The sequence below is a fragment of the Cyprinus carpio genome, chromosome B7, assembly GCF_018340385.1.
Source record: "Cyprinus carpio isolate SPL01 chromosome B7, ASM1834038v1, whole genome shotgun sequence".
In the NCBI taxonomy this organism is placed as follows: domain Eukaryota; kingdom Metazoa; phylum Chordata; class Actinopteri; order Cypriniformes; family Cyprinidae; genus Cyprinus; species Cyprinus carpio.
The window spans coordinates 5,199,919-5,221,712 of NC_056603.1; the positions used below are offsets into that span (position 1 = coordinate 5,199,919).

At 33.8% G+C, this 21,794-nt stretch overlaps 1 long non-coding RNA gene across 1 annotated transcript; it reads right to left on the reverse strand.

The window, feature by feature from the left end:
- Nucleotides 1-508: 508 nt before the first annotated feature.
- On the reverse strand, nucleotides 509-1,556 carry LOC109081924. Its single transcript, XR_006155076.1, has 3 exons — nucleotides 1,336-1,556; nucleotides 1,104-1,160; nucleotides 509-861 (listed from the first exon to the last, which is right to left on the reverse strand). It is a non-coding gene; the product is annotated as an uncharacterized LOC109081924 (long non-coding RNA).
- Nucleotides 1,557-21,794: the final 20,238 nt, after the last annotated feature.

The following is a 21,794-nucleotide window of genomic DNA, read 5'->3' on the forward strand; positions in this document are numbered from 1 at the left end:
TTCAAAGGTGAGTATACGTTACATCCTTTAATCCGTGGCGCATCAGCAGGTCAGGAGACAACAGCATATGGTCTGTTCCTGTTGGAGATTTGACACTGAACTGGGGCTGTGGTGAGTGTTTTATGGTGTGCTGTGATGAGGTTGCTAAATGGTGAAACAGGTGCAGGTGATTAGTACTCTGGAGAGAGTGATCGTTGAGTGGTGGATGGGACCGGGCTTGACTGGTCCCTGGCAATAACAATAACTGCATAATCAACCTGCACCCTCAAAAATAAATACAAATAATTAAATTAAATTAAATTAAATAAATAAAACAACTTTTCTACAGTCAAAGCAAATAGGCTGACTTGTTGCTAAACTCGTGCAAAGAAAACATACTGATGTTTTTGATTTAGTTTATTTTTATTTATTGAATATAAACACTTCATTAACTGCAAAAAAGTATAAAAAATACATGAATGTAAAAAGCAGTATGTGGATATATAAGATAAAAATCTTCATCCATCTTAATGACTTTGGCAAAACAAAAGCATTAATTTGTAACTATCAACAAATTGCCAGTTACACTTTATTATTTTTCTTTTTATTCTATATTTTTAACTATTTAGTTGCTGTGATTACTTTTAGTTATGAATTGTATTAAACAAACGTGTTCACAAAGTGTTTTACAATATATTATAGATAGATTTGATTGCTTGCATGTGTACAGATAATACAATGCATATGTATCTCTAAAGTAATTGAATCAAGCACGAGTGTAAGCAGTTCACTCAGATTCATTTCTGAAGCAATGCAAGCGTCACTGTGTCTGCTGCTGTGAATCTCTTTCAGCCGTCTGTTGTCTTCACTGCACTCAGAGACCTTTAACAGATAAAACAGATACAAGATGATGTGTTATGATGTGAATAATGAGCTCATTCTGTTGATGATTTACAGTTTTAAGGTCACAGTGAACCTCTGATCATCACAAATAACTGAATCACTAAAAGCAGATTTATACATTTATTAAAGAATCAATACATGCCACGATCTGCACGAACGAGTGCAAACGGACATTTTCAGTTATTGTAAAAATTATTGTACAATTGTAGCAGAATTCTTACGTGTTTTATTCTTCTTCCTCATTGGTTGAGCATAGGTTTCATGACCAGCATCAGCACCTGAAGAACACAAATAATAAATAACAACACAATAATGATAAAATACATGATGTTCCTCGATGAGTCACGTGACTTCAGGAATCATAGTGAAGTGTAGCAGAAACGGTGATGGTTCATATTGAAGGTCAGTGGTTGGACTGTAATAGTGATGAAGCTTGTCTTGTGTTTCTCTCACCTCTGTCTGTGTTGTGCTTCAGTTCAGAGTACAAAGTGTCTCCAGACTCACTGCTCTTTCCTGAAACACAACAACAGACATCTGAACAACACTAATAACTGATCATATGAGGACGCAGCGATGCCTCAAACCACAAAGAAACCACAGATTTATTGATTAATAAGTGTGAATATCATCTCCAGCCAACAGAATTACAATCAATCATTATAATTATTTTATTTTATTAGTAGGTTCTGTAAAATATTTAGCCTATATTATTATTTTAAACATTTTCACATGATCTGTAACCTGCTGATGACAACATTTCAGATCATCTCTTTATTTAGCTCTTTGTTTGTCCTCAGATTTCATTTCAATCAGAATATTATGAAGTCCAGCACCTATCATGAAAAAAACAAGTTATTATATATAATAAAGAAATATGCACTTTAATTTAATTAATTAGAAAGTATTAATGTTTCTGACGATGATCATATTGTTCAGGTGAAGTTAAGAGAATTTATTTTAACCTTTGTCCATCTTTTTCTTGTTTTTCTTGACAGTGATCTCTGAATATGTGACATCTGCCAATGGCTCCGGATCACCTTAAAAAAAGTTTATATGATTTAATGAATGATATTTGTTGATTTTGAACGATATGTGTTTAAATAAGGTTTATGAATCAACATTTGTCTCTCTTCTTCACTTCAGTCACAACGTCACAAATCTGATCAGAATCTGCTGGACAGCAAACAAGCATTTGAGGATAAAAGGTGAAAAGTAAAACAGTAAAACAAAAAATAGTTCAAAAATTTAAAGAATGCTGGTGTTCAAACATCATTGGGACTTTAATTGCAACAGAGACAATTTTGAAAATATCCACAGAAGACTATGACTTTAAATGATTAGTTAGTGAGGCTGACCAGACTGTAGAGGAGAGTTTTCTGGTTGAGATTCTGCAGATTGATTTGGGACTGATGTCTGGTTAATGTTACGCTGCTGATCTATAATAGAAACAGAGAGCATTATGGTCACTCAAGAGTATCTGCAGTGATTACACTGACTCTTTATGCTGATATTTAGATCTTCTCATGAGCCTTTATTCATAAACTGCATCTTTCATGTGTTTCTGTTCAGTTGTATTAATCATGTCATGAACTGCTCCACACCTTTGTTCTTCTTGTATCTCCACAGCAGCAGCAGTGAGATGAAGATCAACAAGCAAACACTCGATCCCACAACCACAGCAGTGACCCAGAAGAGAAGATGAAGCTGTGAGACAGGAGAACATACACACGCAGGTCTGATCGTGAGTCACATACTGTATGATGTTATTATAAAGGTACATCAAATCACTCATTATCTCCAGACTTCTGACTTTACACTCATGTCCCTGCTGGATATAACACTAATTTCATCAGAAAGATGAGAAAGACCTCAGAATTATCACTAAAAATATCTTAAAAAACCAAAGCAGCACAAACAAAAATATTAACGGCACACATGAAGTAACTGAAATAGTGTTCCAGTTTGGCCTAATCCAAAATTATTTATGACTGTATACACTGTTACACTGAACTGAATGAAACAGTTAAGAATTATCCATGTATTCTGTTTATTCAGTGGTTAATAAATAAATGTGTTCTGCATATGTTTTCATGAATATGGCTCTGTAGTGGACACTCAAATGTGAGGCAGTGGACAGTTGCTGAAGTCTGTTGCTGGCTGACAAAAAAGACCTCTCTGGACCTACCCCATCTTGTGAAGGTAAATAAGTGAACAATTGCAGAGACACACCAGAAACACTTCTTAAACATTCATTTATTTATAGTTTATTAACAGTTTTTTTTTCTTTCTTTTATTATTTTCTGAGAAATCCTAGCCTTGCCCTGTTACATGATGATCTGCTGTGCTGGACTGTATATGATAAATGAGGTAAGTCTGAGTTTGTGCATGTGTGTATACATATATAGTGTACACACACACATTACATACACTGTGTGTGTGTTATTGTAATAGACATTGAAAATCAATACACTAATATGCCTGTGTGTGTTCCTCATTTTTAAGATTGAAAAAAGCCTGTGCTAAATGAATAAATGTAAATATTTTGTTATTTTATGTAAATCCCTCTTTTTTTCAATGAGCAGCGTACACAGAATCTCAGAGCAGCTGGGGTAATAACAGGGAGACCCCATCTGGTGAGAGCAGCACTGCAGACTTTCCTGATGCTGATGAACCTGCAGTCATGAGTTTCACCTTACTATGAGTGCCTGTGTTCAGTTCAACATTATACAGAAAAGCAACTGAAAGTACACTAAAGTGCACTATTTTTTCTGCTGTATCTGTTGAGCATCAAGAGGAGATCATGAACCATTTTCAAAAGATTGATGATGTGTTTCAGCGGCCATCAGCTTCGTAAATCCTCACAATTTTTGTATATTTTGATTAAAAAAAAAAGATGTATACATTTGTAACACTATACTTTGTATTATATCACATTTGTATCAAATTACAAAAAACTAGTTAATGCTAATGTGAGGGTGTTTCTAATGCAGCGTCTTTGGGAGGGATGCTAAATTTGACATTGTTCTCTCTTCTGACTGCTGTTATCAGTCTCTGACAATTTCTTTCCTTTGATTGAAAGTCGTGAAAACACTTTCATAGAGTTTTTCTTTTGCTATTTGAATAAATGAGAATGCAAAAAAATATATGTGTGGTACTCTCCCATTCACTGCTCTCAAAGTTTACCCAACTACTGTATGACGACTTCTGCTGTTGAGAAACCTGGAAATGTGAAGAAGGTTTATTAAGCTACATACATCTTGAGGCTTATCAATTTCATAAAATGTTGTGTGTGAATTTTCCCAATCAGTGACCTCCATTTAGATCAGGAAAGAAAATGTTACTATTGATTGTACATACAATTTTAATTAAATTTGTAATTGGAATTATTAATTTAAATTATACTATTTTTGAGGTACATGAAATGTGTTTTAAAGTTCTAAGATATTTGAGTCACATTTATTTATTTACATTTTTGTCAAGGTGTAAATGTTTTATTTTTTGTTTATAACAATATTAAAACTACAGAGCCCCGCACATGACATGCAAGAAAAAAAGTGGGCTAAATAATGTACACGATTTATAAATCGAGAGAATGAATTAGTAAATTGTGCGCACAATTTTATTGATATTTTTCTTGCATGTCATGTGCAGGGCTCCGTATAACACTGATGTTTCCATGAATGGGATTGTGATGTGCAGTATTGACTATTTAAGGTGATTATTTATTTGAAACTATGGCTATTGTTGTTGTTTATCAATAAACAATGTTTTATATGCATTTGTTTTGGTTTTTTAGTTTGGTTTTTAAAATGATTGAAAATGTCAATAGCCGGAAAAATAAAATAATGGTTCAGTTTTTACAGTGTATTACAGTATTAACAGTATTTATCATGTTTCATAACAAACACATCAAGTTATCTTCTGTTAAAAAATGTATAGAAAGTAAGAGAGCTCTGACCTTTTACTGTAATCGTAACTGCATCACTGAACTCGCTGTAGTAGTTTCCTCGTTGTGCTATGCACCAGTAGTTTCCTTCATCAGAGACGCTCACAGACTCGATTGTTTTAGTTTCATCACCCGTGGATTCAGGGTTTGAGTCTTTTCTCCAGAGAATTGTCGATCCAGTTAACTGTCCCACATCACAGCTCAGAGTAACTCTGTCTCCAGTGAACACTGGACTCTGGGGGTTTACAGTTAGAGTCGGCTTCGGTTTATCTGTGAGTGTACAGTGATGCAGTGTTGAGTTCACTTTATTGATCACTATTATTCATTTATTTATTCATTCTTTCATTTCCGTAAAAAAAAAAAAAACACTCTAACACTGTAAATTGCTTTAAACCATTTAAGTTTAAATTCCAAAACTAATATTAACATTAATATTTACATCACATTATTAATGTGAACATTTTCCATTTTAGTCCACTAAACAAAGGATATTTCTTAATATAAAATTAAACTAAACACTGCTGAAATACTTTGTGTATCTGGATCCGATGAAATGAAATAATCAATCATTAGCAATAGCACACACACATGAACATCACTGCATCAGAAACAAGTTTACACAGATCACACTTTGTTCCTGAAATCAAGATTGGATTTTAAACTAATGAATAAAAAGGCCTCAAATATTACTAATAATTATGTAAATGTTTTACCAAACTGTTGTTTATTGTTTAACTCATATTTTGTATTCTATTTAATTCATTAATAATAAATTAATAAACATGGAAGCTCAAGTGTGTGACCTTCTGTCATTACAGTTTATGCACCATATTTGGTGCTAAATTAAATCTATTTAAATGTTTGCTAATCTATAAACATACACACTGTTGTTATTCATACTATCAGATGTTTGAACTTCTGGTTAATTTTTCTGGATTATGTTGTTTTCTCTTCTGTTGTAATGATTTATCTGTAGTAATCAAGAGTATGTTTAATTACTGAAATACTAAAACTTACACATTAACAATTTATTACAAATATATAACCCCCCCACACACACACCCCAGAAACTTTTCTTCTGGTGATATCAACCACTTTATCAATATTTCTACGTTACTCTTTTAATGTAAATGTTAACTTTGAATCATGGAGATATCATGGACGATGTGCTGGGTTTGGTGGTCGATTGCTGACATAAAATAAAAATAACATGAAATATTAACTACAGTCACTAGATGACTGCGACGATCACTCGCTCGCTCATGTTCAGACATTACACAATCATTATTATATCAATAATACAAGAGACTCTTTGTGTAATAAAGTACTATTTTTGCAGTTATGTTACAATATTTAGACAAATTATGAATCAGAGAGGAATTATTTTTGTCATTTGTTCACATGTTTATGTTGTCATTTACACATCTGTGTCTTCATGAACCACGAATGCAGAGTTTCACATGTGAATGTTTTTTAGCGCTGACACTTCATTTATTTGTATTTGTTTTCTGATTTATGGCTGATTTAGTTACTTTATTTGACAAACCGAAAGTAAGTAAATTATATCTATAAAACATGATCTGATCATCTGAGGTTCCTGTATTTGTGTGACACTGATGTTTAAAGAGGAGAGTGATGGTCTCTCTTTCGTCTGATTCAATGCAGGTTTAATGTGATTCAACATCAGATCATCTCAAACAAATCATCAGACGAACAGTGAACAAGTGTTATTTTATGTTTTATATGTTATGATGAGAATTGCAGCAGCTTGTAGGTTCATGTAATAGAGTGAGGGTAACTAAATTTCATTAATGGTACATTTATAATGCATCTTTATTGTGTGTTGATTGATTATTTTAGTTCATGGTTTGTAAGTGCATCATTGTATCATGACTTTAAGGTGCTCATCATTATTAACTCATTAATAACTCAAACACTAATAGCAGTAATTCACTGTTAACTACTTACTAAACCCAGCTCATGATTTATTATAAAACTTACTCTCAAATACACATGTACAGTCCAACAGAGAAAGAGAATAACACAAAACAGATTATGATCGTTTAAGATCAGTCATTAGTGTATTTAGTATTTTCTACATTTGATACAGAGGATCAGTGAAAATAATGACAAAATAATCCTGTGTCATCCAGTAATGTTTATGATGAATCCGCAGATGTCAATCATTTAAATTATGACAATATTACATTGTTTTAGACAAAATATTTCCTATTCCTTTCAGTTAACCCCTAAACGTTGATGCATTAACTATCAAACATGTACTAACATGTAGTTAAGACTGCGTTCTTTATGAAGCCATATGATTTCAGTCATAGTTAAGATGCTCTTGATTGATTAATAATTTGCTCATGTCTTCAATAATCATGAGTTCATGTTGAAGTATTAAATCAAGTGTTAGTACATTATTATTCATGTACCTTTATTGTAGTGTTACCTAGAGAGAGTTCAGTACAATGATATTCAACTCACCCTCCACAGCGAGATAAACAGAGTTTGATTGTGATGAGATTGTTCCTTCATCTGTCCGTCCTTTACACATGTACTGACCCTGATCAGATGTAATTACTCCTCTGATAGTGAGAGTGTCTCTGTTTACAGTGTAACGATCAGACGTCTGTGACACTGGATTGTTTGTGCTGTCTTTAAACCACTCATATCTCCAGTTACTGTGAGTCTCAATCACACAGGTCAGGTTGACTCTCTCTCCAGTGAATACAGGACTGTCTGGAGTCACAGTCAGTGTAGATCTGGGTGAACCTGTGAACAGAAGAAAACAGACTCTGAACTAAACATCTGACTTAATGTAGTTGATAGTGATGTCATGATGATTAAAAATAGGCTCAGTGGTAGAGCATTGCGTTAGCAGCGCAAAAGGTTGTGGGTTTGATTCCAAGGGAATAAACATACTGGTAAAAAAAATTATAGCCTGAATGCACTGTAAGTCACTTTTAAGCATCTGCTAAATGCATAAATGTAAATGTATTAAAGCATTATTGAACAGTTCCTGTTCTGGCGGTAGGTGGGATTGTTTTCAGTCAGAGGTTTCAATAAAGCATCTACATTTACATTTAATTATTTAGCAGAAGTTTTTGTCTAAAGCCACTTACAAATGAGGACAACAGAAGCAATCGAAGCAACAAAAGAGCATCAATGTAAGAGATGTGACAAGTCCTGGTTACTCTAACAAGCACAAGTCTAACCAGAAAAAACAAGGAGACAGAAGAAAAAAAGCAAAGAAAAAAAAAGACAACACTAGTGGTAGATTTTTTTTTTTTTAAGTGCTCACACCGGCAACTTCCAAGTGCACGAAATCAAGAAAGGACTGATGAAGTGAGAAGAGGAGACACACACACACACTCACACACATACACACAGACACACACACACACACACACACACACACACCCACACTCACACACATACACACAGACACACACATTGTAATTCTGACTATGGGTCACGAAGTCTACTACAGCTGTGCAGTTTTGGTATGTTTTTTCTGGTATTTAATTTTGCATAAAATAGAATATACTTTTGAATAAGTTTATTTTTTTATTTTATTTATCTCTTTATCTATCTATCTATCTATCTATCTATCTATCTATCTATCTATCTATCTATCTATCTATCTATCTATCTATCTATCATGGAGATAACATGGACAATGCGTCTGTGTTGGTTTAGTGGTAGATTGCTGCCATAAAATAAAATAACATGAAATTTCAACTATAGCAACTAGATGACTGCAATGATCACTCCATGACTCTTAGCTTTAGTTGAGACATGTATTAAAAACCATTTCTATAATAAGAAAAACAAAATCAATCTTTGTCAAAGTTTTTGTCAATGTCCTTATGGACATTTAGTTTTTTTTTTCCCTGTTGTCTTTCTTAGTTTTCCTTATGGACTTTTATTTGGTTTTGTTTCATGACTGTTGTCTTTGTTCTAGTTTCCTGCTCTCTTTACGTAGTTACACTGACAGTTCATTTGATCATCACACCTGTTCACCTTTTACTTCATTATCTGTGTAAAACTTCAGTTCCTTTGTTTTCTCAGTTCATTGTCGGTTGTTGTTTGTGTTAAAGTGCACACTGTTACATGGACTTGAGTACCCTTAAAAAAACCTTGTGTTGAAACCTTGATTACACAGAGTCATTAATTAGTTTACATTTTTACAACAAACTAACATTTAAACCTTTTTTTAATCAGTGTTTTAGCAGCATGAGGAACTGCACAGACAAATGATTCTGAGAGAAGGTGAATAACAGCAAAATATAGACATAAATCATCAGCAAAGAGACAAATGTTGGATCCGCATATGATCCGTGTAGACAAATAAAGTACTACAACACAATTCACATTTGTTTAATAAATCAAATACTGCAGTACTGCACAGTACCTCGAGTGAGTCCAGCGTGGTTGAAGGACATCAGCACTAAACACAGAAGAAACACAGATATGAAGCATTTCCATTCATTCAACACAATGCAGATCACAGAAACATGTCTAGAGTTTGAACTGAAAGTGTGTTTTCTGTGTTTTGAAGCTCATCATGAGAACTGATGGTGGAGATTCTCCATCATTTAACATCAACACACACAATGACGTCACAGGACTCATGAACGATACGAGAGTCGATTCACTGATGGATTCACTGCTGCCCAGAGAAGCACTTTCACCCACAACATACAACACATGACCATATTCTCATCAACCAATGTGACGTCACACAGTCAAGTTCTGTCTCTTTAAGTCTTTGCTTGTTTTGAGTTTTCTTTTTAAATGAAACCTGAGCAATTTTCAATCTGGTTTCTGACCGCATCACAGCACAGAGACAGCGCTCATGAAGATAATCAATGATATTCAATTAAATACTGATTCTGACAAAATATCAGTGCTGGTAAACTCAATCTCAGTGCTGTGTTTGCAGAGCTGATCCTAGACTTCTGGAGCCCTCCGCTTCCCAAAATCATTAACCTTTTCTTTCAGAGCAGATTCACTGTCAAAACAACAGACAGACATTTTGACACATACACAGCTCAGAGTAGCCTATATTTGTCCGTGTTTCACTCCGTCTTGAATCGCGCTCACGGAAAGCGCTTGAGAAACTGCAGCTCAGTGCTTTGAACTAATTTTTAGTATTGATCAAGAACGCAGGAGACTGTATACGACAGTCACATTACATGATTTGACTGATTTGGATGTTACGTAGAAAGAGCATCAGCACACCACATTAAAGGAACATTCATGATTTCATAACCACTGACCAAAAATAAAAACAAAACTGAAATTAAATCATCTTTGAGAGGAAGGGGGCTCCTGGTGTTTCGGGGCCCTACACAACATGTGATCTTTGTGTATAGGATCGGCTCTGTGTGTTTGACTCTGTCCATCATAATGTACTTCTAGAGAGACTGGGAAAGGGGTTTCTGGATATGGTCCTCAAATGGTTCAAGTCAGAAGGGAGAGTTATTATGTGACTATATGAGAGCATAAGTCTAAGCATCAGTTTGCCTTGATGAAACTAACAGTTAGATATGCCAGTTAGTGAAACAAAGAGAAACCTGAAGTCATTGCATTTGGAAACAAAAGACAAAGTCTCAAGGTGAATGCATATCTTAACTCAAGGAAACCAAACAACAAGAAATCAAGACAAGAATCTTGATGTGATTCTTGGAGTCAGATCTTAGTTTCAGTCGTCATGTCAAGAAACAAGTAAACCAGCATAGTAGCATCATCTCAAAAACATTGCAAGAAATGTTTTGTTTCTAGTCAAGACTTAGAGAAACTCGTTCATGATTTATCAGCAGCAGGGTGGACTATTGTAATTAACCTCCTGGACCGTCCTTCCCAAGAAGACCATTAGACAGCTGCAGCTCATCCAGATTCTGACTAGAACCAGAAAATCTGACACCAGTCCTCTGGTCTTTATGCTTCCAGTGACATTTAGAATTGATTTTAAAGTATGTATTATTACTAGTTTATAAATCACTCAATGGCCGATGACCTCAATACATTGCAGATATGCTCACTGAATATAAGCCTAACTGACCTCAGATCATCAGGATCAAGTCAGTAGAAATAGCAAGGGTTCACAGTCCAAACAAGAAGAGATCAGATGAGCTAAAACAGTAGCCACATTTACATCCAGACTCAAAAACACATCTGTCCAGACTGTTCATTTACTGAATGAGCTCTGTGCTGCGTCCCAATGATTGCACTGTATTATATATGTATCCTCGTTTTTTTTTTTTTCTTAACTGTTTTAATTCATTTTAAATCATTTTACTGATAAAAAGGTAGTACAATGTATAACAATATATATCATTTGCTTTTATTGTAGTGATTATTTTTTACGATTAGTTTAATTTACAATATTACACTTATGTAAAGCACTTTGAATTACCCTTGTGTAGGGGCCATGGAAATATTATTTTATAAATAAACTTTCCTTGCCTTTATATATATATATATAATATATATATATATATATATATATATATATAAACACACATGTCCAGTCGTGTTCTGTATCTCATTTGTGTTGTGCTTTGCTCCCTGTGACCTAGTTTTGGCGTTCTGATTAGTTTATTCATCCCTCATATTGTTTCAGTTATCCGCTCATTTGTGTCTGACAACATGTAATAGTACTAAGATTATTTTTATTTTATTTTTATTTTTTTTACATTTCTATCCCCCATTTTTGTGTTTTCTCTGCCTGCAGACACATCTTTGTGTAAAGTGTTCTTTAGCCTGCTGATTTTCATTCATAGTGATTCAGCTAAAACAAGGAAACATTTTGCAATACGAGTAAGAATAAATGTGGATGATATCTAAGATTTTTTATAAATGTATTTTTCCTAAAAAAATAATGCTGCTTATCATCTCATTTTGGGTAAAAATATAAAAATTATACTAAAGTACTTTGTGACGCAGTAACTTGAGTAGTTTTTTTAGCAAACTACTTTTTTACTCTTTTTTACATATTATTTTTCAGTACTTTCACTTGTACTCAAAGTAAATTATTCCTTAAGTAGCAATACTTTACTTGAGTACATTTTCTTAGTATTCTATAGTATTCTTAGTTTGTCCGCTGCAGAGCGTGAGAAAACTAGCTAAGTTATCTAATGCATGAGAAATGGTCCCGCTGTTTAGACAAAACAACAATTTCCGCCGATCACAAACAGTCTCTCGAGCAAAAGAAAGAGCGACAAAAGGTAAATAACGCCCATAGAACTAACTTATCTAAAAACAAAGTTTCCCCCTTCGTCATCCACAGCTCCTTGAATTCACACACAATCACGGTGCCGTTAACGGACTCGCAGCACCAGTGGGGGGCGTGGTCAGGAGATAAACTTATAATATGAGTTATTTAACTTAACCTAGATCTATTTACATTCACAAAACAAATATGTCTTAGTTGAGCTCTTCATGAAAAATATTTATATTTATCAAGTGTTTTGAACGAAAAAAAAATATATATATTTCTTGAAAAATCTAAAACACATAAACGGTATAAATTAATTGAAAGACAAATATTAATTGGATGAGGTACTGGCTTGAAAACTTTTTTCAGTGTACTAATGCTTGACAATCTTGGCATTCATAATGAACAACATATTTACTGTTTCAATAACATATTTTGTGAAATGTTTGGAGTGAAACACTACTTGAGCTATTTCTGCTACATAATGGTTTAAGGGTGTTTTCACACATAGTTTATTTGAGTAACACCTCAAATGATCTCACCCTGCTAAAGGACGTTTTTTGGCTACTATGTCACAGTTAGTTTGATGGCACCCCAAACAGGAAGTGAGGCTGTTGTGTTTCTCAACCTTTGACCTGATGTGGTTTTGTAGTCAGTGAAGCATCAGTAGTGTGAAAACTAAGACTCTATTACTGTTATGTTTAATTAGCACTGGATTATTCATAGATTATATTTATTACCCCGAAATGAAAATATGAAATTACCTTTATAAGCTACAGCTAATAGAGTGGTGAAACTATGATGTCACTTTGTAGGCAAAAACCCGGAAACCAGTTAGCATTTTAGCACTTCCGGTTCCATCGTCCCAGAGTCAATTGGTTTTTTTAATGGGATTTTGGTTAAAGCCTTAAAATAAGGTCCTGGTTCACACAGGCTCAAGATGCTTTCATGTTTTATTTATTCTATGACATAAAACACACCCAGTTACAACCCTACTCGTGATGTTTTTTAAAACTGTTTACGTTCTTTAAAAAGACAGTTGCTAACAATGCTAAATGGGACTACAGGCACTGTCAGATAAAATATAAAGTCATCCCGACGAACAGTTATCAATTTACAGTATTTTACAGTTGTAGTATAATTAGTATACAATTACAAATTAATATTCAGCAGCCATATCAACCCTGCAGCCCTAGACTGGTCAGCCACTGAAGCTAACAGGGTTGAGGCTGGTCAGTTTCGATGTCCTTACGAAAAAGAGTAGGGGTGTAACCCCGGCATCCTGGCCAAATTCACCCACATGCCTCTGACCATCATGGCCTCCTAACAATCCCCATACTGTACATTGATTGACTTCATCACTCTTGTCTCCTCTCTTAACCAGTAAGGATGGTGTGTGGTGGCTTTCTGGTGCATATATGGCTGCCGTCACACATCCAGGTGGATGCTGCACACTGGTGGTGTTGAGAGAGATTACCCTCTTCTATGTAAAGTGCTCTGAGTGCCCAGAAAAGTGCTATGATAAATGTAGGAAATTATTATTTTTATTATTATTAATTGTAGAGTAACCAATTAATAGTTTCCCACATTTTATATTGTTTGTTCCACAACTGTTTTTATTTATTTTTTATTTTTATATTTTTTTTCCCCGAAATGCACACAAGTCTTCAGGATGGGAAGAGGCACCATTTTATCGCTTCCTACTGATGCGGAGAACTCTGCATTCATACCATAAAGGTAAAGATTATGATTATTCAATGTAAACACCACATTTACCAGCTTAGTCAGGGTGAAAGTGAAACTTTAATGATGTATAGTGCTTAAAGCCACATTAAATTTAAATGTTTACGGCTACATGAAGCTGTTAGATTGAGGATTTCCTAGAAGCAAGTATAAAATAACAATTTTGTTGTACCCCACCTTAACAAAGCGGAAATGTGGGTACTTTATTCACTAAAATAAGTTTAATCGTACCATATCCAAAAACTCTCTCACTCTCCTGTTATTTAATAGATTAAATGCACCTAGATTTTTATTGAATAGTACATGGAGACAGACCTTTTAATTAAAATATTCATGTTAATCAAGGATTTTCTGACTTATTTTAATGTAGCTTGATTTTGAAATGTTGAGAAATACGTGCTTCATCACATGTCCTTTAGTTATGATTATTTAATTTATACACTATACTATTTATTATTATGTTCATTTCAGTTTCAGTTTGGCTCTATTTTTGTATTTATTCCAGTTTATATGAAATGGTTCCTGTAGCGTGATTCTGAGATAGATTGATTTATGTTCGTTTGTTTAGACTAGTTTTTTTCATGTTTTATGGGGAAATGTTTTCAGATGAAAAAATAATTTTTTGTTTGTGTTTTAAATAAAAACTGGAATTGATTTTTTTTTTTTTTAAGAAAATTGCATGTGAATGAATGGTCCTTTATTTGTTTGCTTTTTTCTTCATTTTCTAATTTAACAGATTGGAAAAATAAAAACAAATGAAATAAATTTAACTTGGAAAAAACAATATATTTTTCTATGAAAAACTATTTTATAAAACCTAGCACAAAGTGTATTTTTCTAGTGAAGAAATAAAATGAATTTAAATTTTATTTGTGAGTCTAAACCAAAAAAAATATAGATTTAATCAAAACAAAATTATATATATATTATCAAAACATTGTAGATCAAAATAGAATTTATATTAATTGACCTTCTTCAACTAGAAAATTACACTTTGTGGCAGGTTTTATAAAATAGTTTTCATAGACGCAGAAAATATTGCTTAGGCCAAGTTATTTATTTTTCCATTAGCTCAAGTTAAAAAATATAGATGTGAATAATTAACCTACATTATTTTTTTTTTTTTAACTGGATGAATGTAAACATCTTTACAGTGTGGAATGTTGTTTTTTGGCAGCCTGTTTTAATTTGAGTCTTAGTCTAGTCTTTGTGTGAAGCTGTCATTTTAGTTTTTTATTAGTTTTCGTCATGTTCATACTCTTTTTACTCTAGTCTAGTTTTAGTCGACGAAAACTGATGATGATCATTTTAGTCTAGTCTTAGTCAATGAAAATGGTATTTTAGTCTCTTTTTAGTAATGCCGTTCTATTTAACCCAGTCAATATTCTGTAGTACAAGTAACTAGAAGTACAGACAAACCAACATTTTATTTTAGCCAAACCCATTTCAAACAAGGTTATCTTATTATATTATTGTTACCTTATAGACTTAAGAATACAGACACGGAAGATGCTCTGATTTGAATTTACTACATTTATTTTACCAACCAAACATGTAAGAAGTACACACACATAAATTTAAATAAAATAAATAAATAAAAAAAATAATAACCAATAATCTGCTAATTTTTCTCCCAAAGACGAACCAGGCTGGCCGGCCATCAGTCCCTTTCTCTGTGTCAAGGCTGATTTATACTCGACGCGTCCGCAAGTTCACTTTGGTGAGTGCGGAAAATGACGTCATTGCGGTGTTGCCGGGAAGTTCACCTTTGAGTGCATGCTAACTATTTTTGTGGCGGAGTGCACGGCATTTTTTGTAAACTTTCCGATTCTAGCGAACATGCACGAGTTCAGGGAGATTCTAGCCGAACACGCATGAGTTCAGGGCGATTCTGTGTCAGCGTTTGTGTGAAACAACAGCAGTTAATGTTAAGTTCAAACTCCATCAGGTGCTTTTTGACGGAAATGCTTTTTTTTGGAAAAAAAAAAATGTTTGCATAGTTTTTTGTCCAAGGCTTCTTATTTGAGGTACGTTTTATTTTTATTGTATAAAATAGAATTAGAATTCACTTAGATATTAATTATACACTATTTGCTTAAAGTTGTCTTGTGTTTGATGTGTAATACAGCGAATAATTTAAGATTGTTTTAAGTTTGTACATAAAGTAATGGTTAATTCATCAACTCATTCATCACAAGACTTGTACCGGCAAATGACTACTTCTCACCGGTGATTCTAGATGGTTTTAGAGGACAATTACTCCTCGTCGCCCTCTTTTGTTTCAAAGATTTTTAACCGGTGCGAACGTGACAAATATAAAGGCCTCGTCCGTTTGGGAAGGTGCTCTCGCAGTCAGCAGAGCCAGGCAAAAGTATAAATCAGGCCTCGTCCGTTTGGGAAGGTGCTCTCGCTGCAGAGTGGGGGACTTGAGGAAGTGATGTCGGTCGCGTCTGCGCAGTGAGGACACAGGAAACAGAAATACTGCAAAATAATAATAATAATGACTAAACAGGACGAAATAACATTTAAAACATTTTCGTTTCGTTTCGTTTCGGTCAAACGAAAATGAAGAGACATTTTAGCATAGTTTTAACTTTGTAAACACCACATTTAGTTCTCACCTTTTTTTTTCGTCAAAGATATTGCATTATACATTTAATTATAGTCCTCGTCACATGACCAGCATTTACGTTGCAGCTCATCTCGTTTTCGTCACATGATAAAGGTTCGTTGACGACGGTATTTTAGTCAATTTTCGTTGACGAAAGCAACACTAGTGTGGAACATGTTCATATAAGTAATGTACTGAACTACAGCTGTGGTTTTTTTCTGTGGTTTTTCTGAACTGACTTCACACATCCGCGCTAAAATGACACAGAGACAAACTGGTTTAAAGATAGTTATAAAAACAGAAGTTAAATCTTTTTTCCCCTTCTTCTTCTTTCTTTTTTTTTTTTTTTTGGTTGGCAGATGTCACTTGTTTTATATATTGTGTTTCATGCAATGAAATTCAATCATTTTTAAGTGTGGCTTTTTGGACCATTATATGGACGATTCATTTTCAATAAGAGGGGCAGAGAAAGAATGAAAAGTGATCGAGAAACTTGTGTGTTTCAGCGCTCTTCTCAAACTCTCTGAATCTAACTAACGGAGAAACTATTTAAAGATACAATACCATACACAACACCAAACTCATATTAACACAAATACATCTGACTGAACTGAACTGCTGAAAATAAGAAGAAGAAAGAGTATCACATCATAAACAGCAAAAAGCACATGTCCACAGAGCCTCCATCTTTCACAAGCAGCACAGGATAAATGCATGTTCTCTGAAACTCTGTCTCTGATCCACACGTAACATATCATCACATTAATCTGAACAATAAAGAATACGATAAACAGCAAGATTCATAGAGCCTCCTCCCACACAATCATTAATTTATCTTCAGCTGAATACTGTTAATAACAGAAAAACTGAAGATAGAGTAGAATATAATGAAATACTCACAGAGCATGAGAGGCAGTGCACTGGACCCCATACTGACACATTAACAGACTGTTTAACAGTGATGCGACGCTAAATCAGACACTTCCTGCATTTCACAATACAAGAGATGAGGATTATGAGAGACAACTCAGAATACACAGAAATACATGAAGAAATATGAAGAAAAAGAGATCCATTCTAACATATTTAGCTGCTCTTTCAGCACTGTAAAAAAATCCAACTCACAAAAAGTTAGACTAATGATTATATTTTAGTTAACTGTACAATTAAATGCAAAATGTGGGCTTAACTAGTGAAAAGACGGTTGGTTCAACAATCGTTGGACAAACTAGTATAAATTGTAAATCTATTTGTAAATGCAAGGTAACAAGCATACAATTTGGGTTGGGGGTTGGAGCATGCGCACTGTAATGAACCACGAAGTTGGAGCATGTGCAATGAAGCGTGCCAACACCGAACAGACGAAGGAGCCTCACCCTAACGGTGGCGGATACGGTGAATACGCTAATGTTCCCAAAAAGTCAGCGTATTCCTTTAACTTGCACTTATATTGCTCGTTTTGTAACATGTTTTGTGTTAACAATTTATTGCAAAATAGAACATTTAAAGTATTTATGACCGGTTGAATGTGATAACACTTTGAATGTTTTTTTTTTTTTTTCTGCCTACTCATTTAATTACTTTTTTAAGAATGAGTATGGCTAAAGTGGTTGAAAACATTTGTGTTTGTTTTTCCATTACCAATGTGTTGCTGCTGGTTTTAAAATAAAAACCAGGACCAAAATATAGAAGCATGTAGTAGTGTGTTTTAACCTTGTGCTGTTGTTTTAAAAACACATTTTTAGTCAAACTGAACGTACTTTTATTAAGTCAAGTGAAAATAACATTAAAAGTTGAAATTTATCATTTTCTAACATTTGTTTAAACTATAAAAACTCAATCAGCTGAATAAAAGATCTTAAGTTGGGAGACATGTGGACCTTACTCAGTGAATTGAGTTTGTTTTAAGTGACTACTGTGTTTAAAAGTTTGGGTAAACTCAAAAAAAGCTGTGCAGCAAGTTGCCTTTTAATTTTAAGTTACGTCAACTTTTTCTTTTTTGCAGTGAGTGCAGGCAAGTTGTTTAAAGCTGGTTTTCTACTTGAAAGACTGTTTTCACAGAGAATGTCTTCAGTAATTGTTCTTTCACACTGCATTATTTGGTTGTTTCATAGCCAAAGCTGCACCACATTACAGGACAGACCAGTGATATAAAGTAAAACATGAGGTGAAAAATATAGGCTTGTTCATGTAAGGTCCTGCTCTTATTTGAGTTAATCCTCACGTCAAACAATGCAGTGGCTCGGTTAATGACAACAGTAGTCTATATCATGCAGCACAAATGTCAAATTTGATTGATGGTTCTGACCTTTGTGAACCTTACGCAGCCCACCAATGTTTGTGTTGACCCCGGACCTATCCAAGATGTGACCCCGTGGACTGTTAATGATATCCAGATGTGAAAACCCGACATATGTGAATTCCAACGTCACCTTTGACTCTCCTGGGATGACATATGATTTGTTCAGATGTTTGACTGTTTCAGATCGTGACAGGTGATGAAATGAATGCTGTGGAATGCTTTTGAAGATTTTTATGGTCCGTCCTGAGGAATGTTTTTGTAGATTGTAATGGTCTGTTCCGACAGGGGGGTTTGCCCCATCTGGGGACCGGTTGCATTCAAAAAAAAAAAAAAAAAAAGTCACGCTTAGATAAATAGACAACAGGGTCTTCTGTGGGAAAATCCGAAAAGACCTCTCACTCTATGGTGATGTGAGAAAAAGATATTGTTTTAAGGTCAATATAAATAGAACCATTCTATACGATCATGACATCACAATATGTCAATATGTCATACTATAATCTGATGGTTGTATAAAAGAATTTCAATTAAAATATGTAATATGACTATTAATAAATTGAGGATAAAACAATAAATACAGTAAAATTACCCTTTACATTTTCAGGAGAAAGTCTTCTTCCTAACACAGGTATGACAATTCTTCAAATAATGAAATGTTTAAGATGGAAACGCTCTCTTTCTCCCCCTCTCTCAACCCCCCCCCACGTCTCTGTCTCTTTCATGCACGCCATGCACATTCAATTGCCCCGAGTCTTATCTCTCTTTTAAATGAAAATAAATAAATAGAATATGTGATACACATGATATAAAACAAATCAAAAAATTTACGCTAGTTTTAGTCATCACTAAAAGTATAAAAACGTTGTACATTTTGCCAGGATCGGGAAAAAATATATATTTTAACAGGCCAAATGGTAAGGGTTATCGGGATCCCCCAGCCATGTCAAATGTCCATGTTGTATAGGAGGCTTTACAATGACATAATTCAATTCAATTCACATTCATTTTTTATAACGTTTTTCACAAAACAAATTTGTTGCAAGCAGTTTCTACATTATATTTAGAAACTTTAATATTTATATTATATTAATGAATTGTATACATTATCATCCCCAAAACCTACCCATCACAGTAAACATTCTAAGCAGTTTCTACATTATAGTTTTATAATTTCTAATTTACAAAAAGCATGCTCATGGTGACAAACATTTGGAGTATTAACTACATTCCATTATGACATTCCATAGACATAATGATTTTTACTGTACAAACTGTACACCTACCCACTTAAACACAAAATATGCATACAAACATTTTGAATTGAAATTATTGTTTTTAAAGGGGGGAAAAATTCTGAATTATGAGAACTCTAAGACATTTCAGAAACCACGTTTACTTTTGATATATCAGTGTTAAAAATCTGGTCATTATACCAAATGTTGCTCTGATAAATAATATAAACACGCACACACACAAATGTAAACATTTACAGGCTAAAAGATAACTTATCCCCATTTAAAAGGAATATGGGACAACATGTGACTAAAGCAGATTTCATTTTTTAAACAACAACCTCAACATTATGTTTATTGAGTCTTATTAAAACACATTTTAAATAAAGATTTTAGATTTTCACTAACTAAGTATAAACGTTGTTTTAAAAAAAAAAATTCAAACATGTACAATCATGTCAACATATATCCAGTGCACCAGTGGTGATACATAAACATAGCTTTATAAAAAAAACTACAAATTTACTATAGTTTCATTTGTCAATAAAAAATGCTTTACATATTAGCCCCAAGGACGTTCATACCCTCGAGTAAAAAGTTTACCAAACTGTACATAAGTTGGAAAATTAAAGCCTGCTTTGAGCGTCGTCATCACTAACAGCGAAGTGAATTACCATGTCTGAGGCCGGGGCTGCTGACACACAGCATCACCAAAAAACACACACACACACACACACCACACACACACACCACACGACACACACACCACACAACACACACACAATAACACTCACATACTCAAAAACACCCCACACTCACACTCACACTACTCAAACACGTTGTTGGTTTTATGTTTTAGGGGACGCTCGATAGGAGTAAATGATGTTGCGTCGTACAAACATTTCCCCATCACACAGAAAAAAAAAAGGTCTGCATATTTAAATTTTTTTATAAAAATAGTTTGTGTAAGTATTTTAATTAGGAGGACTCAAGAAATTTAATAATAAACCAAATTTACCTCATATATAAGAGTACTTGCCTTGCATTATACAATTTTGGTGCTCTGATAAATCATAACCAAGCATTACACATACCTGAAACTTTCGAGCTAAAGATGAGACTTATATCTCTATTTTAAATGGTAATAAAACTATATGCCATCATAGTAACATATTACTGGAAAGCCCAAACTACTGTATCATACATTTAACCATGTATTCCCCAAACTTATTTATTAAGCTTAGTGATCTTATAAACTTACTATTCTCCTTATTTAAAGAAGTTAATAACCTATAAGTACATATAGTAACACGCTTGTTATTAAAATACACATTTAAATATAGTTTTAGGTCACAATACATATAGCTTACATTTTCTGTGAAGAAATGATGTTGCATGCCGTGAATGAATTAGGTTTCCAATAAAAATAAAATGCATTTATTTAAAGTTTGAAATATTAAACAAAAAGTCCACAGAGCGGGGTTTTTGCCAAGGGTCGTTAAACACACATTGTGGAAATGAATGTTTCCAGACCCCATCAGGAGAGAGGGGGTAGTTACAGACCAGAAGATCGGGAGGTGTTATTCTGTTCACGTTTTTCGAACCGAATGTTATGGCTGTGTTACATAATAAATTCAAGATCTAATCTTAAGACTTTAAATAAGCATTTGGTGAGACATTTGTTATTTTAATTTATTTATTTAGTTATTTTTTGGCTTTACATTTCCTGTGGTTTTTGTCACCATTCAGCTAAAGTGTTAATTTATTCCACACTCAATCGCTCATAGCATCTTTAAAGTTTCTTATTTGAAGTATCATTCTTTTTTCCATGTTTTAATCGCCTCTCACCT